This window comes from Lycium ferocissimum, chromosome 5, assembly GCF_029784015.1.
Source record: "Lycium ferocissimum isolate CSIRO_LF1 chromosome 5, AGI_CSIRO_Lferr_CH_V1, whole genome shotgun sequence".
Lineage (NCBI taxonomy): Eukaryota > Viridiplantae > Streptophyta > Magnoliopsida > Solanales > Solanaceae > Lycium > Lycium ferocissimum.
Window position 1 is genome coordinate 8,010,995 of NC_081346.1, and position 10,222 is coordinate 8,021,216.

The following is a 10,222-nucleotide window of genomic DNA, read 5'->3' on the forward strand; positions in this document are numbered from 1 at the left end:
CCTTTTCGCTAATGAGATTTTTTTATCAAAATTATTTAGGTTATTTTTCAATTTAAAAAAATGGCACGTGACTTTAAAAAAAGTCTACCCATTTTTTTTTGAGTAGACATACTTCTAAAGCAACATAGTAAGTTTTTTTCTGGTGGGTCGGGTCTGGCTTGTTTAAAAAAATGGATAGACTTATTTTTTTAAAGTCAGGGAGATATTTTTTAAAATGAACCAGATCCGCTACACCAGAAAAAATTACCATGTGACTTTAGAAAAATATGTTTCCTAAAAAAAAAGTTGGTAGACTTTTTTTTTAAAGTGACGTGACATTTTTGTTTAATTAAAAAATAACCTAAATACTTTTTTTTAAAAAAATCTGTCAGCGAAAAGGGTATATTTACGCCATTTTATATGGCGGGGTGATATTAGTACCATTTTGCGACTTTGGTTTATACACAACTTTTATAACGAGGGTATATATCTTCTAAAATCGCAAGTGAGGTATTTGCCTTTAACTTTGAGAAATAACAAAAATGGTTCCTTAAATGTAGGTTCAAGATAGTCCGTAAGTATACACTGAATAATTTTAGTCTTTTATATTTGTCAAAAGCCTCCATCTTTACCCCATGTGCTATATACACTACTCAAAAATCTCTATTTCCCAATGAAAAATGTTTAGTGGCTATTTTTCGCTGAATGTAGGTGGAAAAAATCAAAATAATAGTAGTGTTTTCATAGGGAAAAATTAAGAAGTTTCCCAGCGTTTTCATGGGACCCTGTTTCCCACCATGCTTTTTCCCAGTGAGTCGGTTCGGTGAGAATGAGATGGAAAAATCATGTTTTATAGCACAAATTTCCTACTGAATATCGATGAGAAAAACCTTTATTTTTAGTAGTGATATGTATTCCACCATTCCTTTTTATGATAGTGATATGTATTCCACCATTCCTTTTTATGATTGTAATGCTTAAGTCGAACTTATATGAACCTTGACTAATTTTTCAAGTTGCTACTCGGTTCTCTAGAACTTTATATTTTGACAAATAAAACTTCCCCAGATCAAGTCATAGTTGATATGTTACAGTAAAAAAAGAAAACATAAAAGAAAATTGGAATTGTAAAGCGCGCATGCCAACTTTGTGTGGCTTTTAAAGTAGAGATATAAAGATAAAGGGCCAGCAGAGAAGTAGATGGATGAAGCTAACACCCTTCCCGACACTATATATGACTTGCAAGTATTTCTCAGGGGCCCTTTTTTCTTCCCTCTGAAATGTCCAGCCTTACTGCTTTGCTGGCTGGGGCCTTACACTCACTTTCACCTTTTAAGCTTTTCGTTAATGGCATTCATTGTTGGTAAGTCCCCCTTTCTTAATAATTTAACACAACCAGGTTATTTTTTAGGTAATTACGTATATCTTGATAGGCAATAATTGATAGTAAGTACGATAGCGGGCTTGTATCACGTATTAAAATTAATTGATACTCGCTTCATTTCAATTTGTTTGGCTTACTTTTATTTTTGATTCGTTTAAAAAAGAGTATCATTTTCTATATTTAGTTAACTCTTTACACCAATATCCTACATAATATATTTAAGACCACAAAATTCAAAAAATATTTTGGTACATTACACTCATCTTTAATTCATAACCACAAAATTTTAAAGTTTTTTTTTTATTTCTTAAACTCCGTGCCGAATTTAATTAAGACAAATAAATTAAAATGGAAGGAGTAGTATAGAAAAATATTTACACTACCAATCATAATAACTTAATAGCCTCCTTGAATTCCTCCATATCCTTATTTCCTTTTTGCCGTCCCACCTTTGCAGACCGAAAATTGAAATTAAGCTGTTTGACACTTTGTTATAATTAGGTCAGTTTTGTTCATGCTTTCATGACATACTTCATTTGAACAAAAATTTTACAATTCGATTAACGACTTAAATTAAAAGCTTGAAGTCCAGCTTGTAATTATACAAGGCCTTTAAACTTTGAATTTTGGGGTTCCCATCCCCCCCCTCCCTCCCCCCCCCCCGGCCGCCACACACACACACAAAAAAAAAACCGCCTGGCCAATTCCACCTTCTGTCCTCTATTATCAGTTCTTTGAATGTGAAGTAGCTTTTGGTGCATTGGTAGGGTGTGTATATCTTTTTCCTTGCTGACAAAATGTGCTGTTGAAATTCAATAAGCAGGTTGTGACTAGTGGGATTAAGATCCAGTCCAGTACATTTCCATCCAGTATTGTTCGGTGGAGCATTTGATTTTTGACACGTGTCCGAATGTAATTTAAATGGACAAGATCTATTTATTTTAACCACGATTAACTTCCCTCTCTTACTTCTATCTTCCTTCTTCCAAAATCCAGACCAAATATTTGTCTTCTTAACCTTCGTCACTTTCTTCTCTTTGCTTCCTTCCTTTTTCAAAATCGAGAGCTCTCATGTTATTCTCCTCTTCTCTATCTCACTCTCTCCTACTTCCCATTTCATTGCTCTTTATAGATTTGGTAATTGTCGGTTTTTCATTGTTCCCAAATATTTAAAGCCCATGAAGGCATCATTTGATGACGTGATCTTGGATAGTTGCAAACCAATGTAGTATGAAATCTTGTCCTAAATGATATAAGGATGTTTTGTGCACAGAATGTGAAATTGAATTATGAAACTCATAATCCTTCAGCATCTCAAAAAATAGAGAAATAAACTCGAACATATCATGTCTCCTATAAAATAAAAAAAAGGAATAATTACACTGTATGTTAATTAGGGTAACAATCTTTATCAAAATTGATCCATATTTTTAAATCTTACCAAAAAATGACCCACTTCCTCTTCCTTCTCCTCTCTCTCTCCCTCTCTCTCGCTCTCTCTGCCGCGCCTCCTCTCTCTCGATAACCAGAAAATCCACTCAGATCTAGTGATGGTGAGCGAGGTGGTGTGCCTGGTGGTTTTCGCCGGACCTCTAGCGTGATCTCGTCGAGGGAGAGATAGAGATGAACGGAGAGGGAGAAAGTCCGCTGCCGCTCGTCGGACGTCGTTTGTGGTGTTGGAGTTCGTCGGAGAACGGAACTCCGGCGATGGCTGGTGGCTGCTGCTACTCCATCGTTGGTCGTGTTGGAGTTAGTTTCTGTATAATATTGTATAATAGTGTATAAAAGGTGTGTATACACCCATAAACACACCTCTCTGCACTATTTATACATTTTTATACGCCTATATACATAATGTATCTATCTTGTATAAAAGTGCAATTCCTATTCAGAACCAGTCTAAATCTATGTTTATACCCACTTATGCAATATTGTATAATTGTGTATAAATGTGTATAAGTGCGTATTTTCGTATATAATATTGTAAAATTATATCTTTTAATGTATATACCTATACATTATACACTTTCATACACCCCGTCTTGTGTATATAATTGAAATTGACGAAAGAGGAATAGATGAGAGGGAGGGAATCAGAAGTTAACCATAGTTGAAACAAATAGATCTTGTCCATTAATTTACATTGGGACACGTGTCAAAAATCAAATGCTCCACCGGACAGTACTAGATGGAAATGTCTTTGGACTGGATCTTAATCCGTGACTAATGACCCCCTTTTTTAAAAAAAATCTTGGACATGACTATACTATCATGACCAATGATCTCACACATGCAGGAGTCCGCTACTTTTGTAACCCAGAAAAAAAAAAATTGGAGCCAAACTAACCCATTGAAAAAAAAAAAAATCAAATTAGGCTTCACGCACAGATTCTGTGCGTGAAAGGGCCAAAGTGTACATTTACATTTTGTCCCTTCCCTAAAACCCGACCCAACCTTTATTCTTTCTCTTATCAAACTCAAAAATTAAGGTTTTTTGCATACTTTGACCGAAGATTAGTCATGCTTTCAAAACAGGAATATAAATATTTTATATAGAACTTAATATTTTTTTTAGTGTACAATAATATCGGCTCATTACATCAAGCATACATATACATTTGGATTGTCGTTTTAGGGGTTGTAAAGTGCTCGAAGTACGTTTGAAAACTTGTTATATTTAGGTTTAAGTGCCATATTTTATAGGGTGCGGATTCTTTTTATGTCTTTTTTATTTTGTTATTGTATTGTGTAATCCGCACTTTTTGAATATGCAAAAATAAATATAATATTTAAAAATAATTCATCCAATACGAAAGGTTCATAATAATTGAAAAATATTTCATTCCATTAGCAACGAAATACATCATAAAATTTACAATAGACTAAAAAAAAATAATCAAGTTTTAGACACTCTTCTACTTCCAGATGTGCTACCACCACGAGAGTTTTGCCCACATGAACGCTTATCATGCCCAAATTGCTTACATGTCGAGCACTTGCGAGAGTAAGTCTTTTCGCTAATATCCATTTGATTGTGATAACGGGTTAGCTTGTTTTTTCTCAATTTACGGATATGGTTCTTGTTTGCAATCATAGAAAACGGCGCGATTGGCCAATAAGCTTGATCACCAAGGGGCCGGAATTGGCCGGAATATGCTTTAAGGTATTTTACGACCTTATATTCCTCCGCCACATAATCAGTTACATTTCTGACCATTCTCTCAAAGCACTTGACTGCATGAGAACATGGCATGTGGTACGTTTGCCACTTATCACAAGTGCATGATTGTGTACGCTCAGTAACGATATGTTTGTTTCCTCCTTTGCCGTCGCAATAACCCGTTCTAACTTCATATACTCGTTGAACGACGTCATACTCGGTCATTTGGTGACCCTCTGCCTTTCTTCTATAGTGCTCCATTTTTTTGTAGGGCTTTGGCATCCGTGTTCCCTCGTCGGCTAATATAGCTATGGCACCTTTGTCCACATCCGCAAATGGCTCCACGACCTGCCTAAAAGTTAGTCTTACCGTTGCGGTGACAGGTAGTCCTCGAGCAGATTTGAGGAGTCCATTGAAAGACTCCGAGCGGTTCGTTGTGAGCATGTCCCACCTCCTTCCTCCATCGGCATAAATAGTCCATTTTTCACTTCTAATTTCATCAACCAAACATATGCCTCTTCGCTGCTTACTTAGTAGCTCCATTTTTGCAGCCCATTTTCTTTGTTGATGCAGCATCGCAGCCCCCCACATCAATTTATTTACAGTGCCATTTCCAACTTTGTTTGCAAATTAGCCTTTAAGTACCTTAAGCAATATCGATGGTAAGCATGTGGGAGTGCCACCCTTCAGTACGCGTATTGTGCAATATGCCTTTATGACGATAGATAGGACACGTATACTTACTGACGACCCTTAATAACATGAGTTTGTAGATGAGTCAAAGAACATCCCCATGTCTCGTTGCTCTCGTTGGCGACAATCGCGAAAGCAAGAGAATATTGACCCATTAGCATCCATACCTACGCAATTAGGAGCTTAATGTCATATCGGCCATACACGTGGGTCCCATTCTATCGATATCACATTCTTCCAGTGAGCAAAACCATCAATACTTGGTTTGAATGCCCAAAAGACGAAGTCGAAAATTCTGCCCTCTAAAAGCCGCCACTGTACAACAGTGCCAGGATTAACATGTTGTAGGGCCGCCATATACCCCGGCAACGCCTCAAAGAGGATTCCCCGAGTTCGAAGATCGTTTCAAAAGCACGTCGACGCAGAAATCCCTTTCTCTTGCTTATGGTTTTACCATATTTTGAGTGGACCATGCCAATACAAGTTTTGATAGGCATCCTGCATAAGTTTAAACAAACAACATTTAACAATGATATTTTAATTGCTATAAGATATATAATGTAAACGGTCAGATAAATTTACTTGGAGTTTCCTCAATGTGTTTAAGTAACACATGAGCAATCATGTTTATATCTAGATTACAATGTGTTATACCCTATTTTAACCGGGGTCAAAATAGTTTACAACATCCGGGTAATTCCGGGGTTATTTAAAGTTAAGAGTCGCCACCTAATTATTTATGGTGAATTAGGGCACCTAAGGTAATTAAAGTAATTATCTAAAGTTTGATTTTTTTTAAAGTCTACGAAACTTAAGATTCTAGGTACGGGTTCAACTAACCTAGAGAGAAGGTATTAGGCATCCTCTAAGTTCCATCAATAATGGTTAATCCGACCGGACTTATGATTAGTTAGGCTAAGTGCAACTATAGTGTTATAGAAAAGAAAATAGCTTTATAAATATCGCTAAAGTTATAAATAAAATATAATAATGTCCTTTAAAATAAGACTTGTAGAAAATATGATAGTTTTACATATAAGTAATAGCTTTTGAGAGAAGACTTAGCAGATTTGAACCTTTGATAAAATTACGTCATATGGACACGGTGATGTAGAAAATCTAAACTTATCTTTATAAATAGGATGCTAAAGAAGCAAGTTTCTTTCTTTTCTTTATTTAACCAATTTCGGCTAAAATATGTATACTTGGGTAAATCTTGAAAACTGTTTACTAGAGTATATTTGAGTTCTTATTTCGCATATCAGTGACGTCTTAAATCTTCTAAGATAGTAAAAATGAATCATGATTCTTCTTACTCAAAATATACGGTACACTATTTTGACAATCCATTATAAATATTATAGACTATGAGTCATTTCAACATGGAAAGAGGGATGAAATCTATGGGATTAATTCTTTGGTTTCCCTTTTTAAATTAACTATCCATCATACTAACCTACTAGTTCTGCTAAGGTTCACCTTAATCTAAGCAAATAAAACAAGTAAAGTGTTAGTCACATAATTACAAATTAAATGCATAAAGTAAAATAAAATGGAGGAGTAAATGATTTAAAGGGCTCAGCCCATTGTAAAACTGCCGCTGCTCGCCGCCACTGTTATGGGCCTCAGCCCAGAATCTCATCTTCGGCTGCGGGTGGGCTGACTCGATAGGAGGTCCCAACACCGAATGCGGGGGAGGACGAGTCCCTTGGACTCGTATGCAATAGTCATGCATAAAAAGAAAATAGAAAAAGATTAGTGATCTTCTAATATTAGTATGATTAATAAGTAATCTCAAAATAATTCATACACATGCCTACTGACATATTTTAGACATGGAATCAAGCAAGAACCTAAGTCGGATATTTCATTACAGAATTATACACCAAGACGCAAACAACTAGCTCATAGCATGTTTTAAAGCAATGGACACACCTTTGCGGGTATTTAAAACAGAAAAGGCCACAGCACAGGGGATAATATACAAGTACATAGACATGAAGTTCATATTATAGGAGACCTTAATGACACAAAACATTAATAGCAAATCAGTCACACAACTCCTCTGAAAGGGGGCAAAGACAAGCAATAACAGTGGCTGTAAGCAGGACACAATGAAAAAAATGTGCAGTTATTAAAGACAAGCGAGGACAAACCAGACAATGACCATCTCAAAGCCACAGCAAGAGCAGGTAACTTGGAATAGTAAAAGAAAGTGCAGGTAATAGATACATGTCATCAAAGAACGAACATGATGGGTAAATATGCATCTTAAACTCAATGACAGGCTCAATTCAAGGACAGCATCTCATATTCAATAATTGGTAATCGACCACCATCAGTTGAGCCAACTATAACTAGATCTAGGCAGATATGTCAAGTATGCACACTAAATAACAGGGTAGAGGAAACAAGCAAGTAGTTTGAAGCACATGATGCAGGACCTAATTTTGAAGTTAGTGAATCCAAATTCGAATCATTCTGTCGGATTAAATTCGTACGACATACATTAAGACCATTCAAGGAGAATCAACTAAACATAGAGAGGATAATATTCCGAAATGTTCTGATGCTTCAGTCCTAAAGATATTATTGAGGCTAAAACAAACGCGAAACTTAAAATTTATGCATAATGGAAATAACTTATTAGCAGGTCTGGATTAGATTAAGATTCTCACATAAAGTTTATACCACAGCGACTCATTTTAGACCTGAATCCATTCAACACAAAAGAAACATGGCATTCCCAAACTCCAAGCTTAAATACCGTATCCAAAGAGGAGAAGGGGAAGGGTAGAAAGGGATCCACGCTATCTTTGGATCTTTCAGCAAGCATTCAAACTAGCAGGTTTATTTTCAAACGACAAACCAAACGTCATTTAACAGAAACTAAGTGAGATATCAGACTCTAACATGGATGTTTATAGAATCAAACCAATCAGACCATGTTGAATTTTAAATCAGTAGCAAATACGAATATAGACGAATCCTATCAAGCTACTAACTAAGACTAGATTCACTAATGATTGAACACCCGTAAACGAACTAAACTGACTGAAATGACAAACATGTGTGAACACATAAACACTTACAAACTGAAATTAAAAACACACCAGCATTGAAACATAAACGTGTAGAATTTGTTAACTCGAGACCATCGAAAAAAAAATTAAACTAAGACGCGAACACACGAACATTATTAGAACCGAAGTTAAACTAATTACAACATGAATATACATAACCAGACTAAGTTATTAAACTACAACCCGACCAGCCGAAACAACCAACATGCCTGAGCACATAATCACTTCTTAAGCTATCAAACTGGAAATTGAATTATTTACAGAAAGATTATTTACCTTCCGCGAGTACAGTGAACTAGGCGTCGGAGGTCTCGAATCTATGCTCGGACTCGAACGAACCCGAACTCGATTAAAGTAACTAAAGTTTTAAACCGAAAAGCAAAAAAAGTAATGTGTTGGCTGTTCGTTTCCTTTAGAATGAGGTTATCTTTTTTGATAATGATTTCGGTCCCTCCCCCATATTTCAGAGGCATATCCCAGATAAAAAAAAAATTGAAATTTCAAGATGGCTCCCAAATCCCCCTTTCGGCTGAAGCATTAGCAAGATATTTATAGGTAACAAAATGACTAGGGTTTTTTACTCGTTTTTGGGCGGGATTTGAAGTGAAATAGCCGTTTGAAATGGGGTGTCACGGGTTTGAGATTCAATCCATGCCCTTTGATTTTCTTTGTATAGAAATCAGATTTCTTAAAAAGTTCTTTTGGCTTGTAACGAACTTTGTTCGTGGCTAAAGATGGGGGAAGGTTTATCCGAAAGTGAAGAGGGAGAGAAAGAAAACTTGGTTTTCACTTAAAATAGAAGAAGGGAGCAGTAGCGTTGCACGAAAACGGGTGGCACAGATCTGCCATTGTTGAAAGGAGGTCAAGGTTTTGCTGAAATGGGAGGAAAGGAGAGAGATGAGGGAGGCTGCGTTTTGGAGAGGAGAAAGAGAAAGGGATTAGGTTTTGTTAAAGAAAGTGGGCTGGACCGGGTCGGGTCGGGTAATGTGGTATGGGCTGGTCTGGTTGTTGGGCTGGGTATTAAAAGGTAATGGGCTTGATGAGTTTGGCCGAATTAGTTAAAATATGGGCTTCTAATTTAATAACTAGTACAATATTAGTGATTAATATGTAGAAAATAAAGGACTTGATAAAGTATAATTAATTTAACGAGTACAAAATCCGAAAAAAATAAAATGGTGACGAACCATAAAAAATTGTGATAAAACAAGGCTCGCAATGTTGATAGTAAAAATAATAATAATGTTAATAGTAGTAGCAATAAATAAAGTATTTAGCTCGTTGATAAATTTAGAAAATAAATTAGAATAAAGGAGGGACAAAATTGGGTGTCAACACAATGATCTGCTCGACTTTATCCCATATCACAAGTGTGCTTCGGGTGGAATTTTGTGATTTCCCACAGGCCATCCGGCTTAGCAATTCCCCGAAGCAACCACTGATAGCCTTGAGTATGTCGCTTACAAATCAGCCTCCATACCGATCTGTTTGAGTCATCAACCTTAAACTCCCTCATACCCTTTACACAATACATTCTGAAAGCCCGTTGCAATATCTTTTTTGATGTGAACTGCATTCCCTTTGCAATGACGCATTCATCAGTCATGGAATTTTTTTGTTCAATCCACGTTTTTTGGTGACTTTGATAATCATCTCTTGTGAAGACAAATGCATCCTCACGACCTTGGAGACTGTCAAGATATGGAATATAGTCAGAATGCCATTGCATTGAGCTGTCAGGAATTGGGTTTTCGGCCATCGGAGGTGGTACGTGGTGTTGAGTTGGTTCTGGTTGGTTTTGGGGACTACAATGCGTATCTTCATCCCCTTCACTATCTTCATCATCGGTTACCTCTGCATTATTAGCTGGTTCATCACCATCACTCTTTGATGTATCCATATAACTTGGACCGTCGGCGCCGT